The 20,505-nt window shown below is 49.3% G+C and overlaps 1 protein-coding gene across 1 annotated transcript in view; it reads right to left on the bottom strand.

The window, feature by feature from the left end:
- The window catches only part of LOC144679777 (peroxidasin homolog), a 660,879-nt gene that overhangs the window by 85,773 nt on the left and 554,601 nt on the right, over nt 1-20,505 (bottom strand). The gene's annotated exons all lie outside the window — the stretch shown is intronic.

Genomic DNA, 20,505 nt, shown 5'->3' with positions numbered 1-20,505 from the left:
TGATTTTGAAAATTGTTTCATGAGCGTGATGCAGCTCAGGTGTGGGGAGGCGACCCGGAATTCATCCAGGTGTTGGGTTCCTGACACCGCATTGAAAATCCAGCCAATGATATTGCAAAGTATATATTTTTTAATATATAATTTGATTCCTGGAATCAGTTGTGGCAAGGATAAATGAACAATGAGAAACACTTTCAGCAGTTAGATTGATTCCGTTTGCATTTTTGTTTTGCTTGGTGGATTTCCCTGACTTGTCATAGTTACAGTGCTCTGGTCTGTTCTAAACAATTCAACCTAAGCAGATTGTTATGGAAGGCGGGTAAATGCCAAGCTGCCCAAATCCCAGAGGGAAACTTGAAGCAGCTGTCACAGAAATTTGCAATTTGTACTTATTTTGAGATGCGGGCTTTGAATTCAGTAAAACAAAGACCACCAAGTCTTAAAGGTTTCTTAAAAAACTAAATTAAACCTTTATTAATAGAAGAAATGATTTTAAGCACATACAGAGGTCTACAAATTATTACTATGATAACTTCTAAATCTCTTAATTAATCTAAACCCCAGTTACACCTCTGTTAAGGCAACAGTGGGACACATAGGGCTGAATTTTCTGGCTGGTGGGGGGGTGGGGGGGTGGAGGTGGGGGGGGGGGGGGGGCGCGAGTGGGAGCGGGCGTGGGCAGATGTGGACCCAACAACCGCCCATGATCAGGTCCGCGACGCTATTTTACGCGGGCGGGCCAATTAAGGCTGGCCCAGCAGGAATCGTGGCTCCTAAGAACAGCAGGAGTGGGTGGGCAGCAGCAGATCTGCAATGACCACTGGGTTCGATGGCGACCCGGCGGACTGTTTTAAAAAGTTGCTGCAGCCTTTCGAAGGCTGTGAATTATGGCCATTGGAAGGGTTTCCCAGAGCGCTGCTGGGGGTGAGCAGGCCAGGCAGGGGGGGTAGGACAGGAGAGCACTGTGCCCCACGTTTTTCCAATGATTGTCTTGCTGCCTCCTTGAGGAGGTGGCAGCACAGTGGGAGGTCCTGGTACTCCAGGACGGGAGGAGGAGACCCCCCCCACATTTCCCTGTGCGTGCTCATCCTCGGACTCACTGCTGGACTCATTGTGTGCAGCTGCAGCCAATGCGTCTACATGTTCTTCGTCCACAGCGTCCCCCCTGTCCAACACAAAATTGTGGAGAGTGCAGCATGCAACCACTATCAGTGACACACGACCTGGGGGGTACTGGGGTGCGCCCCCTGAGCGGTCCAGGCATCGGAAGCGCATCTTGAGAAGACCAATGGTTCTCTCCACCACAGCCCTTGTGGTGCCGTGGCTCCTATTGTAGCGCTGCTCAGCTTCTGTTCTTGGATGGTGGGGAGGCGTCATGAACCACCTTCTGAGGGGATAGCCCTTGTCACCCAGCAGCCACCCATCCAGGCGGGCTGGAGCACTGAACAGCCCCGGCACCTGGGAGTGTCTGAGGATACAGATTTCATGGGAGCTGCCTGGGTACCTTGCACAGACTTGTAGAATCTGCATCCTGTGATCACACACTATCTGCACGTTCATGGAGTGGAAGCCCTTCCTGTTGATGAAGGCACCGGGCTCACCTGCTGGCACCTTGATGGCTACATGTGTGCAGTCTATAGTACCCTGGACATGGGGGAAGCTGTGTCTGGCTTGCCTGGTCCCAACGGTAGTGGATGAAGGCCAATGCACGCCTGAACAGAGTGCCTGTCACCTGCTTGACACAAATGTGGACAGCTGATTGGAGACATTGCAAAGATCACCCACCGAACCCTGGAAAGAGCCAGAGGCATAGAATTTGAAGGCAGCTGTGACCTTTAGAGCCACGGGCATGGGGTGTCCACCCACACAGTTAGCGGCGATCTCAGGCCCAATCATCTGACAGATATAGTTGACTGACTCCCTTGAGAGACGGAGCCTCCTTTGGCACTGCACCTCAGGCATATTGAGGTAGCTGCTTTGCCGCCTGTCTACCCTGGCAGCAGGATAGTGGCGTCTTCTGGAGCCCCTTCCATCTTGGACTACCCCTTGGCCCTGCGCTCCCTGTTCTTGTGCCTGACTTCCCAAAGGTGGCTCCCCTGGAGGCTACATGTGCACTCCTGGCCTCCTCCCCCTTCTATCCCTCCCTTCCTCCTCAGTAGTGAGCTCAGGTCCCATTCCCAGGCTAAGGAAAGGCTTCCTGAAACATGCAGGCCCAAAAAAGATTTCTCACTGCAGAGTGCTGACCTGAAGGTTGTGAGTCCAGAGCAAGCAGCTGGTATGGGTTTTGAAGTATTGCAGATCACACAGGCAAGTATCAGAAACTTTGGAAAATCAATATTTGACAGAGCACACTTGCGACCCTACTGAGCCCTCTTATCCCGCCCGTGGATGAGGTTTATACAAAAGTGTCCTAGCCGCCTGCCCGTTGCGCCCTTGCCTGACCTGAAGATTGCACGTGTGCCAAAAAAATCGCATTCGATTGGAGCGTCAAGGGCCTTAAGTGGCCTATTAATTAATGGCGGGTGCACATCAGACAGCATCACGCGCCCGCCCAATGAAATATCACGATGACGCACGGTGACGTCGGGACGCTCGTCCGACATCACCACGTGTCATTTTACGTGCGTGTGTGCCAATGGGAAAATTCTGCCCACAGATTATAAAAGGCCCAGGCAAAGGTACACACAAACACCCTGAAAAATCGAATTCAAAGTGAGTTTTTCTCAGCTTCAGTTTCTTGTAGACAGGAGCTTGAGGCTTAGATGCTGGAGGCTTTTTCACACTTATGTCAGATCTTAGAATTCCTTCCCTTCCATACAGCCTTCTCTCCCTTATATATACTTTCCCCTTTAATGCAAATTCCCATTGTTTACCTCTCTGATAATAAAATCTATCAAAGTACCAATTTCACCAGTAATCTTTTGGAAAAATAAACACATTGGCCAGGATTTTACATTTGGCATGCGGGGGTGGGTCCGACATGCCGGAATGTAAAATGATGTGCAATGATGTCGGGCGTGCGTCCCGATGTCATTGCGCAGTCTCGTGGTGTTTCGTTCGGTGGGTGCGTACTGGAGTCGGCTGCGTGCCCGCCAATAATTAGAAGGCCTATTAAGGCCATTAACAGCCTCATTAACTTGAAATTTATGCTTCCCGTCCAATCTAACGGTTGGCGGGCAGGCGAAAATGTGAAGTGGCCTTTATATTTTTTAGGAAACCTCATCCACGAGTGGAATGAATTTCCCTAAAGCTTTTACAAATTGAATAAAAAGCTTTTTTGAAAAATAGAAACATGTCCCATCTCATGTGGCACAGTCACATGAGGGGACACGTTTCATCAAATTTTTTATGTTTTTAATAATCTCTTTAAAAAGCACTTCAATCTCCCTGAGGCAGCTCCATGCCTCAGGGAGATTGAAATGCTTTTTTGCGTGCATGCATGAAAGAGCGCTGGACCCGACTCTCCCTCCTCCCCCCGCCCGCTCAAGTAGCACTCAGCGCTACCACTCGCAATCCCTTAATTGGCCCGCCCGCATGAAATCGCGGTGCCGAGCTAATCGCGGACTGTGATCGGCTCCACGACCGTCCCCACCCGCTCCTGCCCAGCCCGCCCGACGCGGAACAAAATCAGGCAGCTGTTTCTTAACTTCTCCTGGCTAGATGTAAGATTTCACTCCCTCTTTTGAATTCAAGCTAGTCTGTTTTATTTAAAAATGCAAATGTTCCCTTTACACCTCACATTCTAAAACCTCCCCCATGTTTACCGACTTAACATTTCAAACTGAGCTTACCTACTGATACATCAAAGCCTTCAGACCAGCTGCCTTTAATTCAATTAACTCCCTCCCGACACACACATTGGCCAGAATTGTACATTTGGCTTGCGGGCTCGGCGGGAACGGGCAGGGGCGGTCGGGAAGTCAACCACCGCCCGCGGTCAGCTCCGCACAGCCATTTTACACAGGCAGACCAATTAAGGCCTGCCCAGCGTAAGACGCGACAGCAGCAACAGGGAGAAGGGGTGGGCGGGGGTGGGAGCTCAATGTCCGCCGGATCCAATGGTGACCCGGTAGCCGATTTAAAAGCGGCCCGGCAGCCATACGAAGGCTGCGAATGCCTCAGAGGACCCTCGGAATGGAGCGCCACAGTGCTGAACACGGCAGGCAGGAGGGCAGGTGGCCGGGGCAGTTGGTCCCCGCGTTTTTCTGACGAGTGTCTCGCTGCCCTCCTGGGGGAGGTGGCAGCAGCAGAGAGATCCTTGTTCCCAGGGAGGGGAGGAGGAGGCCCCCGCACCTCACCAAATATGCCCGGGAGGAGGTGGCATCCAAGGTCAGCTCCCATGATGTGGTGAGGCGCACATGGGTGCAGTGCCGTAAGCTGTTCAATGATCTCCTGTGATCGGGAAGGATGAGTGCCGTGTTGGCATGGATCACTTAGCATAGCAGTTAGGAGCGGCACCCCCACCCACCCGGACTTCAGAGTTCTTAGAGTGTGAGTGGCAAATGTTAATGAAGCAGCATCTGGGCAAGCGGGTGAGCCCTGGCTGCTTGGAATGAATGTCTTGCGGCTCCAGGGTCACGAATCGGCTGAGCCCTGTGAGGTGTTCCTCAGGTGGGGTTGGCCAGGCTGCAATGGCACTGCAGGTACAGGGTGGACTAATCAATGCTCCTCTGTCCTTTCGGGAGAAGACATCCCGTAACAATGCAGAAAGGTTGCGGACTGGTGGAGGATCGCCCCACATTCTAATCCTGAGTAGATATGAGCAGGAGGCCCTGGAGTTGGAGAGGTGCCATGCACCTAGGTCAAACGGCCTCGGTGAGGTTGGTGTGCCACAGGGAGGTAAGATTGCAGTGCACTGGGATCAGAATGTCTGTAATAGCAACCATTCCACTGTTGTCTCTATATTGATGTAAACCTCAAACATGGAATCCCCATTGATAATGGAAAGACGATGGTACCCTGATCCGGGTGCCAGGCATGCACAGTAACAGTGTAATGACTTCAACTAATCACATGTCCATGTCCTTCCTTTCAGGCTCACCAGAAGCCCATCGGGGTGAGGAGCCTGAAGGCCTGTCGCTCACCCCAGAGGGCACTGACCATGGAAACGCACCTGCTTCACATCCTCTCAGCCAGGCAGGCAGCAGTGTAGATACCAGCACCTTGGTGGGTATTAGATCGGCGGATAGTATCTCCTTGCACAGCGGTGAGGGCACTTCACATTTTCTTGAGGTGTAGGCGGAGGCAGAGAGTGCCCAGGGCGCCAGCAGTCGGAGGACTGCTGGGGACCAGGACAATGCTCAGTCAATGGCTGATGATGGGCCTCTGGAGTCAGCCATTAGGCATCAGATGCTGGATGTCAGTGGGGTGTGCGGGAGGATCTGGCGGAGATACATGACGGAATGCATGTCATGGTTTCCATTGTGGAGGAGTCCATGTGGAGCATGAGCAATACAATGACCCTCATGGCTGAGCGCAATGCCTCCTCCATGGGGAGAGTGCTACTCTCATGGAGAGGCTCCTCCAGGAGCTGAATCAGGACTTCCTGGGGATGCGCTCGAACCTGCAAGCCCTCACACTGGCAATGACCTAAGGTTTTTGAAAATGTGGCTTACCCGACTGCCCGTTGCGCCCGTGCAATGCCCTGAAAATCTCACAGGCTGTGTAAAATCACAGACAATTGGTGCCTCAAGGGCCTTAACTGGCCCGATAATTAATGGTGGGCTCGCCTCTGTCTTCATCGCGCGCCCGCCTAGCAAAATATCACGATGGTGCATGTTGACGTCGGGACACACGCCTAATGTCATCGCACGTCATTTTACATTCCAGCGTGTCGGGTGCATGCCAAATGTAAGATTCTGGCCATAGACACAGACCCCACTGTTACTCTACTTTAGAATAAATTTCAATAACATTATTAAAATTATTGCATCTTCCTGACACAGAATAGAAGTTTTTGTTAGATGATGTAATGCACCTGTCATCATAAAATAGCACTCCAAGTGATTTTCTGGCCAGGGCTTTCTGCAAAGCTGATGCACTGGCAGACCCCAAGGTATTTTCTAGGGGCAGTTAATTTGCAAATCAGTGGCCTCCCATCAGCTATTGGTCAGGAATGCCGAGGAGGGTAAAGCATTTATGGTTAGCTACATTATTCAAAGGACTAAATGAACAGCATGAACCAAAAGGGTCTAATAGAAAAAGATGGTCGATCGACGGAGCATGGAGAAGGTTGCAAGTATCACTGAGGTTGGGTCGAGATATACTGCAGGAAGTGAGCACAGTAAAGGAGATCTAATCCAGTACTATATAATCCTGTGTTTTTTCTACTGTGTCTTCTACTTCCTCTCCAGTGTGAGAAGAATGGATAGCCCAGAGTACTGCGAACATCACAGGACAACTGTTGGTATTTATAGGGAAAAATTTTCCCCCTGTTGGGGGGGAAGTGCGGGAGCGGGCGCGCTCCGATTGGTGCCCCCAATTGGGGGCATGCCGCCATTTTACATGGGCAGGCCAATTAAGGGCCACCAAGCATGACGTCTGCTTAGAAGCGCTGCGCTCCCTGTGCGGGCGGGGGGGGGATTCCCTAAGCCAGGAGCGCACACTTTCGTGCATGCGCGCAAAAGTGCGCACAGATCTCTCTGAGGCTAAGTGCTGCCTCAGGGAGATCAGCTCGAATTTAAAACTTTTAATAAACATGTTTAAAAATTTTCCCTGTCATGCCCCCTCATGTGACACTGTCACATGAGTTGGGACATGTCCATAACTTTTGTTGAAAGACTGGATAAAAATTTAAATACTCTCATGAAACCTCATCCCGCCCTTGGATGAGGTTTCATGCTTTTTCCAAAGCCTGTCAGAGCTCCCGGCCTGCCCGCCAACCTTAAGGTTGGATGGGCAGGCCAATTAATGACCTTATTTAGTTCTTCAAAGGCCTCAGTAGGCCTTGACAGGTCGGCGGGCGCGCAGTTGACTTGGCTGCGCCCCCGCCGACCTGAAAATGGAAATGACGCGGGGTGATGTCGGGAGTTCCACCCGACTCATTCCGCATCATTTTAGGTATCGGCAAGTGGGCACCACCCCCGCTCGCCGACCAGAAGATCCTGCCCATAATTTTCACAAGTACATCGTATCACATGCAACCAACTGGAAATGGATGCAAATCTCCTTGTACAAGTTTCTCACAAGGTCAGAATAAAATTCTAGTGCTCACTTAGATGTATGTTAATCAATACATTGGCCTGGATTTTACATTGAGAGTAACAGTGAGGCTCTCAGCATTCACTACTATTATGAAGTAAATCAGATAGGAACTTATACTTGTGCACAGTTAAATACAAAAATCTAGAAGTTGCAGTTCAAGGTACCTGACCCCTCCAGAGATTGCACTATAATAGTACCTCGCTAAGATAAGCAGCATTTACATCAATGTAACCATGCAAAGTTGCTGTGTTTGCTCACTAATTACCTGCTAAACACAGCAGATAAAGTTAGGGCTTGTATGTTCATGGGTAAGTGAACTTTTAATGGTATTGTAAATCATAACAATTGCCAAACAACCTCTCTGGCACTGAAAATTTCATTTTAGAAGATGCCCTGTAGAGAGCACTGCACTGGGTCAGGTGTCTGATGACAGCAAGTCTCCAGTCAAATATCTACAAAGACTGAGCTCTCATTAGTGTAATGAAAATCAAACGCTATTTCACCATTCACCCCAAAACCTGGTCTGCTGTTGACTGTTCCCCTGCTGGGATGAAGAGCTTGTCTCATGCTATAACCTTAGAAGAGTGTCTTTTGCTAAATAAAGTAATCTATGTCTTCCTCTGTCAATCAGTTTGATGCATTTATGGCAAAAGGCAGTCATATTAAGTGTCAAATTCCAAACTGTTGACTTCACATCATATTATATTTATATGACACAGATGTATAAAACCCAAAGGGAATATAAGTGACTGCTTATAATACAAAGCTAAACTAGCACATTTTTCTCTCTCATACTCCCTGAAATGACATGGATTGTGGCAGAGGTGACAGGCAAGTGGACAGAAAAGCCCACCGTTGCCTTCATATACAAACTGGAATTCCTTCCCTCAACACCCTCCACTCTGCCTGGACCACTGCTCTGCTGGATTTCCTTAACCTGCCTCCCACATGCACAGTTACATAAAAACATGAATATTAAGCCATTCAGCCCTTCAAGCTTGCCCTGCCATTTTAAACACCTCGATTAAGTTACACCCTACCCTTCTATGCTGAAGGGAATACAAGCCAATTTTATGCATCCTAACCTCAGGCTCGGGAGTCTTGTCACATCCAGTTGTGAATGGGGTTGGACAATTAAACAGCTCACTGGAGGAGGAGGCTCCACAAATATCCTCATCCTCAATGTTGGGGGAGCTCAGCACACCAGTGCAAAAGACAAGGCAACAATCTTCGCCAGAAGTGCTGAGTGGATGATACCCTCTTGATCTCCTCCGGAGGTCCCCAGCATCACAGATGCCAGTCTTCAGCCAACTCGATTCACTCCATGTGATATCAAAAAACGGCTGAAGGCACTGGATACTGCAAAGGCTATGGGCCCTGACAATCGGTGGGATTTTCCACGCCAGATCACCATCGCAATCTTCCAGTCCCGCTGCAAATCAGTGGTCTTCTGGCTGGGGCACTGCCTCACCCGCAGTGGGTCCTTCCCGCGATGGGGCCGGAAAATCCCAGCCTATATTCCAGCAATAGTGCTGAAGGTTTGCGCCCCAGAACCTGTCACACCCCTAGCCAAGCTGTTCCAGTACAGGTACAACACTGGCATCTACCCAACAATGTGGAACATTGCCTAAGTCTGTCCTGTACACAAAAAGCAGGACACATCCAACCCGACTAATTACCACCCCATCAATCTACTCTCAATCATCAGTAAAGTAAAGGAAGGGATCATCCACAGTGCTATTAAGCTGCACTTGCCTAACAATAACTTGCTCACTGACACTCAGTTTGGGTTCTGGTAGGGCCACTCAGCTCCTGACCTCATCACAGCATTGGTTCAAACATGGACAAAAGAACTGAACTCCAGAGGGGAGGTGAAGTAACTGGTCCTGACATCAAGGCAGCATTTGGCCGAGTGTGGCATCAGGGAGCCCTAGCAAAACTAGAGTCAGTGGGAATCAGGGGAAAACTGTCTGCTGGTTGGAGCCATACCTATCACAAAGGAAGATGTTGTGGTTGTTGGAGACCAATAATCTAATTTCCTGGACATCACTATAGGAGTTCCTCAGGATAGTGTCCTTGGCTCAAGCAGCTTCAGCTGCTTTCTCAATGACCTTCCTTCTACCGTAAGGTCAGAAGTGGGAATTTTTGCTAATGATTGCATGGTGTTCAGCACCATTTGCGACTCCTCAGATACTGAAGCAGTCCATGCCCAAATGCAGCAATAACCAGGCTTTGGCTGACAAGTGGCAAGTAACATTTGCGCCATACGAGTACCAGGCAATGACCATCTCCAACAAGAGAGAATCTAACCATCGCCCCTTGACATTCAATGGCATTACCATCGCTGAATTCCCCCCTATCAACATACCGGGGGTTACCATTGAGCAGAAACTGAACTGGACTCGCCATGTAAATACTGTGGCTACAAGAGTAGGTCAGAGGCTATGAATCCTTCGGTGAGAAGCTCACCTCCTGACTCCCCAAATCCTGTTGACCATCTACAAGGCACAAGTCAGGAGTGTGATGGAATGCTCCCCACTTGCCTGAATGAGTGCAGTTCCAACAACACTCAAGAAGTTTGACACCATCCAGGACAAAGCAGCCCATTTGACTGGCACCCCATCAACAAACATTCACTCCGTCCACCACCGAAGAACGGTGGCAACAGTGTGTACCATATACAAGATACACTGCAGGAACTCCCCAAGCCTTCTTAGACAACCCCTTCCAAACTCATGACGGCTATCATCTAGAAGGAAAAGGGCTGCAGATTGATGGGAACATCACCGCCTGCAAGTTCCCCTCCAAGCCACGCACCATCCTGACTTGGAAATATATCGCTGTTTCTTCACTGTCGCTTTGTCAAAAATCTGAACCCCCTCCCTTACAGCATTGTGGGTGTACCCACACCACAGAGATGGCAGCAGTTCATGAAGGCAGCTCACCACAACTTTCTCAAGGGCAATTAGGGATGGGCAATAAGTGCTGGCCCAGCCAGTGACACCCACATCCCATGAATGAATAAAAAAATGTAAACCTTTTAACTCCAGTATTATTCTGGTGAAACTCTGCTGTACCCTTTCAAAGTCAATGGCCAGAATCTTGCGCTGCTATGGGAGTGGGGAAACATGGTGTGCAGTTGGACTTAATTGTGTGGGAGTCAAAATGTCAGCTACCTGATGCTGGGCTGAAAGTAGTGAATTAAGCTGGCAACTGATTGAAGGCTGACCATGCTTCCCAATGCAAGCAGTGGGAAACTATTTTTAATACATTAGCATGTTATGTATTCTCATTAAAACACAAGTTCATCAGATTAAACTGTACTTTTGTGATTACCTCTGCAGTAAACAAGAAGCATGTGCCATCAGATTCACAACAGTTAAAAAGTGACATGCAGCAGGTAAGGTAGTCTTCCTGGTGGATTGGAGTGAGCAGGAGCTGCTTTTCTTGCATGAAGAGCTTTTTTGAACAAGGGAGAAGAGACGTGGATGCATTGAGATCAGGTGGCAGCTGTTAAAGGGGATTGTGGCATGGCTAACTGAGGGAAAGAAGGAGGGAGAGAGGGAGGCAAGTGATAGCTCTGCAGGGGGATTGGGGCATGGCTGACCGAGGGAAAGAGGGAAGGAGGGAGGAAGGATGGTAGCTGTGTACTGGAGAGGAAGGGGGATGGATGGTGGTGGTAATCGAGGCGTGGCTGACCCAGGGAGGGTGGATGCTGGCTGTGCAGAGTGATCGGGACGTGGCTGATTGAGTGAGGGGCGGTGGTAACTGTGCAGAGTGATCGGGGCGTGGCTGACTGAGGGAGGGGCGGTGGTAACTGTGCAGAGTGATCAGGGTGTGGCCGGCTGAGGGAGGGACGATGTTGGCTGTGTGAGTGATCGGGCGTGGCTAACTGAGGGAGGGAAGGAGGGAGGTTAATGGCTGTGCAGGGCGATCGAGGCATTGTTGATCAAAGGGCATACAGAGGGTGTGGCCCAACAAAAGCTCCTGGGGTACAGTGGGAGGTATCTGACTACACAGGGAAGGTCTATCTTGAAAGACGAGAGGTCAAGCATGATTGTGGGGAGATCAAGGCTAATACAGGGACGATCATTGGTGAGGTTCTGAGAGTTGAGGGTAACAGGGTCAAGGATGATAGAGGGAGGGTCCAGCATGATAGGTGGCAGGTCCATGGTAACAGGCTGTAGGTCCAGTTGCTGTTAGGGGAATGGAGTGGTGAGGTTTGCTGATCAATGGTGATGATGGAGCTGCCCTAGGGTGAATGACAATTAGTCAAGGGTAACGGGGGTATGTGATGAGTCGAGGGTCACAGAAGGCATTGCAAGGATGATGAAGTTAAGGTGAGGGTGATGGAAAGAAGGGGTCAAAGATGATTGAGGGATGATGCAGGATGATGGCTTCCAGCTCCAGGGTCAATGTGAAAGTGTGCAGGGACATGGCTGGAACAACACAAAGAGACCTCCAGAATACAGGTTGGGGATGGAGTTATCCGCGCTGCAGTAATTGGAGACCAGGTTGTGGCCAGTGCAAAGTATAAGGTCATATATAGTTCATCTCAGGCAGACAAGGCCCTGAATTTTACCCTTAGCGGGTGTGCGCGATCGGCAGGCCCAGGAGCAGTTGGGAAATAGGCTGCCAACTGCAATCAGCTCCCAACCGCAATTTCACATTGGCTGGCCAATTAAGGCCAGTGGTGGATGGCCAATTAACGGTCAGCCAGTGTGAAATGCATGCTGTAAAGCTCAGCGCTGCCGGGGTGGGGGCGGGAAGAGGTGGGTGATGACGTCACCACGGGTGCGGATGAGCGCTGCGAGAAAGCTCCCTGAAGGCAGACAGCTGCCTCAGGAAGCTGCAGACCTGCAAATAATGAAATAAAGGTGTGAAAATTTGAAAAAAAATGTCCATGCATCACAATCAAGCACCTGAAAGTATACCTCAAAATAAGCTGTCCCCAGATATTTCTTTTTATTTTATTTCCTAATGGAAAATTCATTCCGCCCTCTGGTGAGGTTTGATGAAAAATGCAAAGGCCGCTTGGCCGATTCGCCCATCTGCCAACTGTAAGGTTGGACAGGCCATGAAAAATCACAGACAATTGCACCACTAATTGGCTTAATTGCCCTCTTAATTGTCGGTGGGTGCCCTACCAATTTTTATGTGCGCCTGCCGAGCAAAATATCGCGTGAGTGTGCGATGACGTCAGGACGCTCTCCCGAAGTCATCTCGCTTGATTACACGATCGATCCGGTCGAGCACGCGCTCGCCCATGAGGTGTAAAATTCTGCCCGAGGGGGGTCAAGGGCACCCAGTGCTTCTGCTAGCTCCGGCACAGCTGGAGAGCAACCAGTAGAGGGTAGCACAGGGTCAGGTGCAACAATGGCTAGAACACCAACAAAGGGCACGAGCAGAAGGTGAGGCAGCTCAGGGTGATGGCAACCAGGAACCAGTGAAATGCCGAGCAATGGCACCTAATCGACTATACCGCAGGCGGACTGACTCTCTGCAAATGTCAAAGAGGCAATGTCAGAAATGGCTAAGGATATCACAGCTTTCCGTCACTCACCTATGTCAGCTTCTTCAGGATGACCTGGATTGGGGAGCAATCCACTGCCAGTAGCTTTAAAAGGAGGAATGCCTGAAATCAAGGTCCTCACGGGTTTTGGAAACAGAGCCATCCAGCTGGCAAGTGAGGTTCTGGACCATTCCTGTGCTGACGGAGAGGTCGGCGGTGCTCTACCAAGTGAGGATCCAGCAGTGCAACATCCATCAGACAACCATGCTGTGAGTGATGTGTCCTGTTTCACAAGCCACTGCTGTGCACTAATGATCTCTCCCTGCTTTTCTTGGCACATCTGGGAAACAGCCAAGAGAGTCCATGACCCAGGGCCTCAAATCAAGCCCCGAGGGAAGCTCAGAAGAGGAATCCGCTGAAACACTCCCGGAAGACCCATCACAGCGCCCACCCACACCCTCCACCAGCGCAGGTACACACCTCGGTGGGACCACAAGTGTTAGAGTAGCCTCGGCATCACAATCTGGTGAGCACATCGCACTCTCTGATCCGCAGCAGGTCGAGGCAAGGACTTCCCAGGTTTCCGGCACTCGGAGGACTGCTGGAGGCCAGAGTCAGATGACGAGCCTCTGGACTCGGTCATGTCTCAGTTGCTGGAGCTGAAGTGATAGTGCCGGCATGCTAACGCACCGAGGTCAACACTGGTAGGATGGTAGCCACCATGGAGACCTTGGTCCAGGACGTCGCTCCTGCACTGGTGGACGGGTTGAACTTCATCGCTGATGCCATAGGTGGCTTCCAACAGTGTGTAAGCGAGAGGGGTGCAGGGCAGCCTGATATCACTCCAGCTACCCCTACTCCTCAAGGAGTCAGCCTTGGGCACCCATAGGAAGGAGGATCTGCAGGTGCACCCCACAGGGCCATCCATTCAGGTTTCTCCGGGAGTGTCCGGCCCATCCGAATCCACCCTTCCTGTGACCTCAGTGGCTCCAGCTCCACAGGCCGAAGAGGGTGGCACTGCCACACAGCAGGACCGCAAGAGCAGGCCGGGGTGCTCCAGCTGTCAGATCTCCAGAGGACACCCATCAAGGTCATCACAGACAGGACGTAGCGGTCAGCAGGCTGCCTCCATCTCCGCTGTGGATGTTCAGGGAACACCAAGACATAGCGCAGGATTAGGAAAGTTAAGAAGCTGTAGTTGCACAGCCTGGCATGGGTGTTAATCACTTGTACATAAAGTTCACTATTGTAAATAAACTCCCAAGACTGTCTCCCTGCCTATGGCTCCTTGTTCTGATGAACAGTGTTCGTGTCACTCAGATGTGAAACCTTTCTGCACAAGATAAAGGCAGGTGTCTCAGACCAGGGCCCCTTCCCTGTGCTTTGTGCGGCCTTCAGACTGAAGTGATGGTCCAGCCTCACACTCACTGGACACATTACTGATGCCTGCACCTCGATGGTGCTTGTCTTTGCTGCCAGAATATCGTGGGCAGGCATATCCGTGTCCCGTCATTCTCTCTGTGTGCTCTCAACACCTTTATAGTGGGGCTGGCCCCCATCTCTTCAGCATCTATGACCAGTGACACTGTGCCTCTGAAGGGGTCAGGTGCTGGAGGCAGACAAATGATCAGATGCTTTTAAAGTTTCATGGTGGCATCTCCATGATATGACCCTGATCAGAGAGTGCAAGCGAGCTGCCCTCGGCCAGACAGGAGTCAGACATTCTCAGAGGCTAAAAACAAAAATATAAAAACAAAAAACTGCAGATGCTGGAAATCCAAAACAAAAACAGAAATACCTGGAAAAACTCAGCAGGTCTCAGAAGCTATGTGAAGATATAAGGAGTGTCCTCACTGCAAGTTTTCATTGTCCTCTTGCAATCGAGCGACTGTTAGGGTCTATGCCATAAACTAGACTGGAATCGAATGTTTACAGATGCAATGTGAGGGTCTATAGAGTCACCTCACTGCATGTCATCAACATCCTCCACAAATCTAGCAGCTATGAGAGCCTCCCGAGCATGCCTGCCCCGTCCAGCCAGTGCAAGGGTCTCATCGCCATCATCATCGCCTTCGAGGACCTTCTCACCCTCATCACTGCCGATATCTGCCTCATCCAAGGAGACCTCCAGCTCCTACATCTCCTCCTCAGCCAGCTCCTCTCCTCGTTGCAGCACCAGGTTATAGATGACGATGCGTGACACCCTCGGTGGACTGTATTGCAAGGCTCCACCAGACCAGTCCAGGCACCGGAACCTCATTTTCAGCATCCTGATGGTCTGCTCCACCAAGTTACGAGTTGCAGTATGAGCCTCATTATGCCTTCGCTCTGTTGCAGTCTGAGGCCGCCACACGGGTGTCATCAGCCACGTCCTCTGTGGGCAGCCCTTATCCCCAAGGAGCCAACCCTGCAGCCTCTATGAACCCTGGAAGAAGTCAGGGATTAACGACCAACTGGGAATGTAGGAGTTGTGGACACTCCCTTGAAAAAAGGCTCACACCTCTAGGATGGTTTTGTGATGGTCTCACAGCAGCTGCACATTCAGCGAGTGGAAGCCGTTGTGGTTGATATAATTGACTGCTTGTTGCGACTGAGATCTGAGCGACACATGAATGCAGTTGATGGCACCCTGCACCTGTGGGAAAGCTGAGATGTGGGCAAATCCAATCGCTGTTGCATCCTGGCTGCCCTGGTCCTGGGCAAAATGCACAAAGTTTTGTGCCCTAGCAAAGATGGCACCCTCATGGGTGCATTTCTGGGCGGGGGCTTGTGAGATCTCGCAGGGGTTACCTGCAGAGCCCTGAAAGGAGTCACTGGTGTAGAAATGGAGTGCCGCTGTCACTTTCATGGCCACTGACAGTGGATTCCCTCCATGTCCCCATGGCGCCAAATCCTGCAGCAGCTGGCAGATGTGACCGACCAGTTCCTGAGACATGCACTGTCTTTGGTTACACTGGTTCTCGGTTATCTGCAGGAATGAAAGACGGTGCTTATAAACCCTGGGTCCAGCTAGGTGCCAGCCTGCAACAGCTCGCTGTGGCTTTTGGGCGGCATGCGCAGGAGCCCCAGCTGCCCCTTCTTCCTGAGGGTGCTGCTCCTCCCTCTGTGCAGCCAAGGGCCTCAGTCACTCTCTTCGCTGTCGTCTTCACTTTCTGTACACCCCGTGGCATACACCTAGTTCACCAGGCTCCATGATCCTGATGTACTCCTCCTGTAGAACGAAAGAGAGAGATGCATGTGTTAGCATGAGTGTGCTAAGAACCGCGCGCCCAACCTGATCGGGCGTAAAATCGGGCGCAAAGATGTTGGGCGAGCGTCCTGATGTCATCGCACACTTGCGCAATATTTTGCTTGGCGGGCATGTGCAAAAGTCGGAAGCTCACCTGCCGACATTTAAGAGAGCAATGAAACTCATTAACAGCGCAATTGTCTGCGATTTTTCGTAGCCCGTCCAATCTTACAGTTGGCAGACAGGCAAATCGGCCAGGCGGCCTTTACATTTTACATGAAGCCTCATTCAAGGGCGGGATGAAATCTCCATTAGGAAATAAAATAAAAAGGAGTATCTGGGGACAGCATTTTTATGAGGTAGCTCTCAGGTGCTTGATTGTGATGCATGGGCATTTTTTGCAGCTTTTTAGAGCTTTATTTCATTATTTGCAGGTCTGCCGCTCCCTGGGGCAGCTGTCTGCCTTCAGGGAGCTCTCTCAAAGCGCTCATCGTCGCCCGTCCTCTTCCCACCCCCACCCTGGCAGCGCTGAGCTTTTCAGTGCGCGTTTCACGCTGGCTGGCTGTTAATTGGCCAGCCAGCGTGAAATCGCGGTCGGGGGTCTGTTTCCCAGCTGCTCCCAAGCCCGACGATCATGCCTGCCCGATGACCAAAAAATTCAGGCCATTGAATGGTTACAGGACAGAAGGAGGCCACTCAGCCCATTGTGTCCATAACGGCTCTCTGTAAGAACTATTCCCAGTCACTGTCTTTTGCACACAGCCTTGCAATTTTTTTTCTTTTCAGGTAATTATCCAATTACCTTTTGAAAGGCATGATTGAATCTGCTACCACCACAATCTCAGACAGTGCATTGCAGATCCTAATCACTTTGACTAAAAAAAGATTTTCCTCATGTTGTCCCTTGTTCTGAAACTAATACCTTAATTTGACATTCTCTGGTCTTGATCCTTCCACCAATGGGAACACTTTTTCCCTATCTACCCCGTCCAGATCTCTCATGATTTTGAACACCACCATCAATTCTCCTCACAGCCTTCTCTTCTCCAAAGAGAACACGTGTTCAGCTTCACCAATCTATCCATGTAAATGAAGCCTCTCATCTCCATAACAATTTTCCTATTTTTTTTCTACATCTTCCCCAATGCCTTCACATCCTTCCTAAAGTGTGGTGCCCAGAATTGGAGACAATACTCCAGTTGAGGCCAAACCAGTGTTTTATAAAGACTCACCATAACTTCCCTGCTTTTGAACTTTATGCCTCAATTTATAAAACCCATAGTCCCATGTGCCCTTTTTAAAATCTTATTTTTAAATTAACCCCTTTCTCAAGTTGTCAAATTTGTGCACATATACCCCCAAGGTCCATCTGTTCCTGCACCCCTTTAGAATTGTATCTTTTATTTTATATTGCCTTTCCTCATTCTTCCTAATATTACTTCACATATCTAATATGACATTAATATGGTACTGGTTGTGTTTCCAACACTGTTCAAGTACAAGAAGAAACATTCTAAATTTGACTTTTTGCACCAAATTTCCACCCATAAAATAAGCACAATGAGTTCCAATCTTACTCTCTCAGTCTTTGGATTGTGCCTTTCAAGGAAATGCTGCCCAAAACCTTCCTCTAAACCACAATGATGACCCTTTAAAGGGAAAATTAATCTTTGTCAAGTCAGTGCCTTTGTTGTATTTACTCATTTTTCTCTTGGTTTAGTTTATAACATTTGTCAGCTGTTTCCTATTACTCATGTCAGAACAATCTAGAATGATTTATTTAGGCCTCCTAGTTGTCATATCTTTCTTCCTGTCAGAATGTGATATAAATTATTTCAATGAAGGCTTACGGACCCTGAATTCATTATTGTTTAAGTAAAAAAAACTAGAGGATAGATTTATCCAGGAATTTTACAGCAGTTTTTTTTTAATGGCCATCTTGTAAGACGATGGTTTGCGCCATTGCGGTCAACTCTGTGTTAAACATCATCTGTTATGGCTCAGAACCCCCACTCTAGCATGGCAGTCTCTGTCACATTTGTTGCAGAGGAAGACAGTGAACTGAGAAGATGCACAATTCACTGGCCTCTGTTTTCTTCTCAGCCAGCTGAGGTTTACTCACATGTTTCCTTTGAATTCCTCCCCTGCCAGATAAGTGTTTAATGTTTTTCTTTCAGTGGTCTACTCTCAGCTTCCCAACAAGAGAACAGGCTTGCCATGTCAAAGTTCAGCCTATCAAGGCCCATGTTAATTATGGCTGTCTTGCGTGCATTATCAACCAGCTGCAAGTTGTTTGTCAATCCCATGCACATGTTCCTGATGTCCCAGCTTGCCAATTGAAGAGTTGGCATTATTTTTCTTTTCATTTGTTTTGTTTGTTTGCCTGGTATGATGGATTCAGTCCATTCGTTGAGCAGAGACTCCAAGCTCCAAGCACCCAATGAAGGAGGTGGACGATGGCAGGTCACCAAGTTATTAGTCGGGAGTTGCTCAGTTTGAGGTGGACGGTGGCTGACCAGTGGGACACTGTGATCCCCCTCACAATTGCAGACAGCCCCAAGCATCCATTCTGAATGCCAACCAAGTTGCCCAACTCTGCATTAGTGGGAGCATCATTTACCCTCAATTCAATATGCAATAATAGCAATTGACATGGCCTAAATAAGTAATTACAGATGGAATTCTGTGACTCAGAATAAGAAACAGCTGAAAAGATACACCACAATTAAAGAGAGAACAAAAAATTAATCATGTTTGAAAGGAATGGTTTCACGACTGAGAGTTTAGTTGCCTTTAACATGAAACATAACATATTCCATATCTGTTTCTAAGTTTGAAATGGCAGTTAAATTTTGTGACAGAGTTTTAAATTTGCTACAAATTAGAGTTGTTTCAGTAATGATTTTCGCGAGACTGAAACTGACTATCTTTGTGATATTTGGATCAAGATCCCGACCATTCATTTTTCTTTCAGTTTAAGATTTCTGTTCTTTCTCACGCCATAAGTATGTATAAGGAACACAAAGGCTTGCACAATTTAGCCCTTGGCTGGCAGGCGGGCCCCACTGGCTTGGCGACGGGCGGGCAGCTGAACCCCGCTGCCGAAACGGGGCCCACCACCATTTTGAGCAGGCAAACCAATTAAGGCCCGTCCAGCAGCCTGCTCGACAGGAAGTGCTATGCGCTTCCTGTGCGGGGTGGGAGGGATTCCCCAACTGTCAAAGTGCACACTGCTCCCTGAGGCAAAGTCCTGTCTCAGGGAGTTTAGTGAAAGGTAAGTAAAGTCAAAAAATAGAGACATTTTAAAATTATTAACATGTCCCCCTCATGTGACAACGTCACACGAGATGGGATATGTTGATAACAAACTCATAAAATTTACAAAAGTTACAAAACGGTAATGAAACTTCATCCCGCCAGTGGATGAAGTTTATTTAATAATCGACAGGCCACTGGGGCTCCTGGCCTGTCCGCCAGCCTTAAAGTTGGCCGGGCAGGGCATTTAACTATCTTAATGAGCCTGTCAATGGCCTTAATTGGCCATTGACAGGTCGGCCGGCGGACAGCTGATTTCGCTGCCCGCCCGCCTTCCTTAAGATTTAAATGGCCCTGGATGAAGTCAGGGATTCCACCCGACGTCATCCCGCGTCATTTTCCCCTCGGCGAACGGGCCCCGCCCCCAAATTGCCAAGGGGAAAATCCTGGCCTTTGTGTTTAGATCCAGAATGAGTATGTTTGTACGCATTTTCTATCCATAAATTATTTTTGACAGAAACTTAAGATTTAGGTATTGAAAAAGATTTGCATAGATGTCAGCTTGAAGTACATTTTTGAGGACCATGGTTTATGAGGAGTTTGTAGCTTGCAAGCCTAAAACTATCATTTATGATATGATGATGGCCAGGGAATCTGATCACTATTCTGGCTGAGCGTGCATGAATTTCCCCCCCATTGGGGGGGGGGGTTGTGCGGGGGTGGCCGCGGGCGGCTGCGGACCCGATGGATGCTCCCGATTGGGTCCGTGCCGCCATTTTATGTAGGCGTGCCAATTAAATCCCCCCCCAGTGTGACGTGCGGCCGGAAGCGCTGAGCGCTCCCTGTACGGGCAGGAGGGCCTTCCCTGAGTCGGGGCCTGTGCAGAAATCTCCCTGAGGCACAGAGGTTCCTCAGGGAGATTAGTTTAAGTTTTAAACATCTAAATAAAGAAAATAAAAATTTTTAAGACATGTCCCTCATGTGACAGTGTCACAGGAGCTGGGATATTTCAAAGAATTTTTTAAAAAAATTTTATTTAATTTTTAAACACTTCATGAAACCCCATCCCACCCGTGGCGGAGGCTCCACGAGAAATGTGAAGGCCGCCTGGGCTCTTCGCCTGCCCGCCAACCTTAAGGTTGGACGGGCAGCTCAGTTTATTAGTTTGATTAGTTTTTAAATGGCCTCAACATGCCTTTGACAGTTTGACGGGCGCGCAGCTGACTCGACTGCGCGGCCACTGAACTGCAAATCTAAATGATGCGCGGTGACATCAGGACGCATGCTCAATTAAATTTAGGATAGT

The sequence above is a fragment of the Cetorhinus maximus genome, chromosome 4 (genome assembly GCF_964194155.1).
Source record: "Cetorhinus maximus chromosome 4, sCetMax3.hap1.1, whole genome shotgun sequence".
NCBI lineage: Eukaryota > Metazoa > Chordata > Chondrichthyes > Lamniformes > Cetorhinidae > Cetorhinus > Cetorhinus maximus.
The sequence above is the reverse complement of the archived record's forward strand: the minus strand, read 5'-3'. Positions and strand labels throughout refer to the sequence as shown.